We start from the raw sequence: 3,515 nt of genomic DNA, 5'->3' as shown, positions 1-3,515 counted from the left end.
TATATTTTTATCATATATATATTTTAATAAATGACTTTTATTATTTACTTTAATAAAACCTGATAAATATATTTAAATATATAAAACGACTATTTAAGTTATATTAAACATGTATAGATTTTGTAAATCATTTTGGGTCAAATTGACTTTTGTTGACTTTTGCATGATAATCTCGAGTATTAGGTTTGTGATACACTATGACCTGACCTAAATTGTTAGACAGATATTGACCAATATATGAATATATATACTTAATATAGGTTCGTGAATCCGAGGCCAACCTTGCATTTGCTCAATGTCGTCATATGTATATGTCGTCATATGTATTTTTACTACAAAATACAGTATTGTGAGTTTCATTACTCCCTTTTTATATATATTTTTGGGACTGAGAATACATGCGCTGCTTTATAAATGTTTTACGAAATAGACACAAGTAATCGAAACTACATTCTATGGTTGGATTATCGAATCGAATATGCCCCTTTTTAGCTCGGTAGCCTAAGAATTAGTGTTTATTATAATTGCCACCAATTGACGCGAATCCTAAAGATAGATCTATGGGCCTCGACAAGTCCCATTCGGGTTACGAATGCTTTAGTACTTCGATTATCATATCCGATGAGAGCCCCGGAATGATGGGGATATTCTATATGCATCCTGTTAGTTCGGTTATCAAGCTTTCACCATATGAATGATTTTTAATTCACGGATTACGCGTGTTATTTTGTACTCGGGTTACGTGTACAATTAAATATCTGGAAATCTTGTGGTCTATTAAAATGATGAAAATGAATGATTATGATAAACTAATGAACTCACCAACCTTTTGGTTGACACTTGAAAGTATGTTTATTCTCAGGTATTAAAGAAATCTTCCGCTGTGCATTTGCTCATGTTAAAGATATTACTTGGAGTCATTCATGACATATTTCAAAAGACGTTGCATTCAAGTCGTTGAGTTCAATAAAGATCATTATTAAGTAAATGACATATTAAGTCATCTATAGTTTGGATATATTATGAAATGGTATGCATACTTGTCAACTTTCGATGTAATGAAAGGTTGTCTTTTAAGAATGAATGCAATGTTTGTAAAATGTATCATATAGAGGTCAAATACCTCGCAATGTAACCATATGTTATTGTATTCGTCCTTATGGAATAGGACGGGTCGCTTCAGGGTTAACCTTGAAATTTTTGGGTATTGCGTATATATATATATATATATATATATATATATATATATATATATATATATATATATATATATATATATATATATATATATTGTTGTGTTGTAGCTAATCTTGCAGATTGGCATGGTGGTACGTAGCGTATGGCTTGCTTAAGTTATACATTCTAATGACCCGTCCTAATCCATCTGGACGAATACATTACATTTGGTTACATCGCGAGGTACTTGACCTCTATATGATACATTTTACAAACATTGCATTCGTTTTTAAAAGACAAACTTTCATTACATCGAAAGTTGACGACATGCATACCATTTCATAATATATCCAACTATAATTGACTTAATAATAATCTAGATGAACTCAATGACTCGAATGCAACGTCTTTTGAAATTTGTCATGAATGACTCCAAGTAATATCTCTATAATGAGCAAATGCACAGCGGAAGATTTCTTTAACACCTGAGAATAAACATGCTTTAAAGTGTCAACCAAAAGGTTGGCGAGTTCATTAGTTTATCATAATCCATCAATTTCATATTTTTAATAGACCACAAGATTTAAATTCCATCTTTCATAAACATAATCTCGTATCAGGCATTTCGCAAACTGCATAGAGATAAAAATCATTCATATGGATTGAACGCCTGGTAACCGACTTTAACAAGATGCATATAGAATATCCCCCAGTATACAGTGCACAGCTAATATACTAAATAATACCTCGAAGTACTGAAGCATCCATACCCTGGATGGGGCTCGTTGGGCCCGATAGATCTACCTTTAGGATTCGCGTCAATTAGGGGCCATTTCCCTAATTCTTAGGTTACCAGACTTGAAGGGGCGATATTCGGTTTAATAATCCAACCATAGAATGTAATTTTGATACTTGTGTCTATTTCGTAAAACATTTATAAAAGCAGCACATGTATTCTCAGTTCCAAAAATATATATTACAAAAGCATTTAAAAAGGGAGAAAATGAAACTCACTATACTCTATTTTGTAGTAAAAATACATATGACGGCATTGAACAAGTGTAGGTTTGGCCTCAGATTCACGAACCTATATCATGTATATATATATTAACGCCTATAGTTGAAGTCAGATAAATTTATGTATTATTATTAATATAGGTTTTATTTTTAGTAATTCATGTGTTTCATTATTAACTTAAATATATTTACTTTATATACTTTAAATAAATAATTTATAAAATATAGTCTTATTAAGTATATTCTTTTTATATAACTAACTTTGATTGTAAAAATAATAATATTAGTAGTCATATTGATAATAATAATATTATTAATATAATTCTAATAATAATAATAATGGTAAAAGTAATGATAGTAATAATATTAAAAATAATAAAAATATTAATAATAATGTTAATATTAATAATGATAATGATAATAAAATATTAATGATAATAAAAAGTTGTATTATTTTTACAATAAAAATTTTAATTTTGATCCTAACACTTAATACTAATAATACATTTACATATTAATAATACTTGATAGTAATTTATGTTAATAATAATAATAATAATAATAACAATAATAATAATAATAATAATAATAATAATAATAATAATAATAATAATAATAATAGTAATAATAATAATAATAATAATAAAAGTAGGTAACTACCTCAAAGAAGTAACCCTTTAAAAATAAATGTCCAAGCCCGGGCTCGAACCCGCAACCTCTCGCTAACCCACAACACTCCTAACCGATGAACCGTTAATCATTTCTTGTTCTAATTCACTCGAGTAATTATATATTACGTCCGTAATTGTTCATCTTCATCATATCTCTATCATTATCATTATCATCGAATCATAACGAATAACTCTGTCCATTCTTATCTAATTCATCATCTATATTAGCACCTATATCATCATCTTGTTATCGTGCATCATCATGTTCACGATTATTTGTGATCAACGATTTCATCATCATCTACAATATAACTCCATCATCTTCATTATTATAACGTAACCTCATCATCAAAGTCATATATTCGCCATCATCATCATCATCATCATCATCATCATGTGTTTGCATCATCATCATCATAATTAACACATCATCATCATTCATATTATTAAACCGTCACCATTACTAAAAAAAAATGAATACTTCGGTATTTTTATCAAAAATCACGAGCCCAAATCAATACAACCTCACGAGCCCAACAACTTAATTTATATTTAGCCCAATTATAAGATCAAACGGCCCAAGTTTAATACATTTGGAATATATGACAGTAATACAAACCGTTGCTATCTAAAACATCTTTACAGCTCATC

The sequence above is a fragment of the Rutidosis leptorrhynchoides genome, chromosome 3 (genome assembly GCF_046630445.1).
Source record: "Rutidosis leptorrhynchoides isolate AG116_Rl617_1_P2 chromosome 3, CSIRO_AGI_Rlap_v1, whole genome shotgun sequence".
NCBI classification, from domain to species: domain Eukaryota; kingdom Viridiplantae; phylum Streptophyta; class Magnoliopsida; order Asterales; family Asteraceae; genus Rutidosis; species Rutidosis leptorrhynchoides.
The sequence above is the reverse complement of the archived record's forward strand: the minus strand, read 5'-3'. Positions refer to the sequence as shown.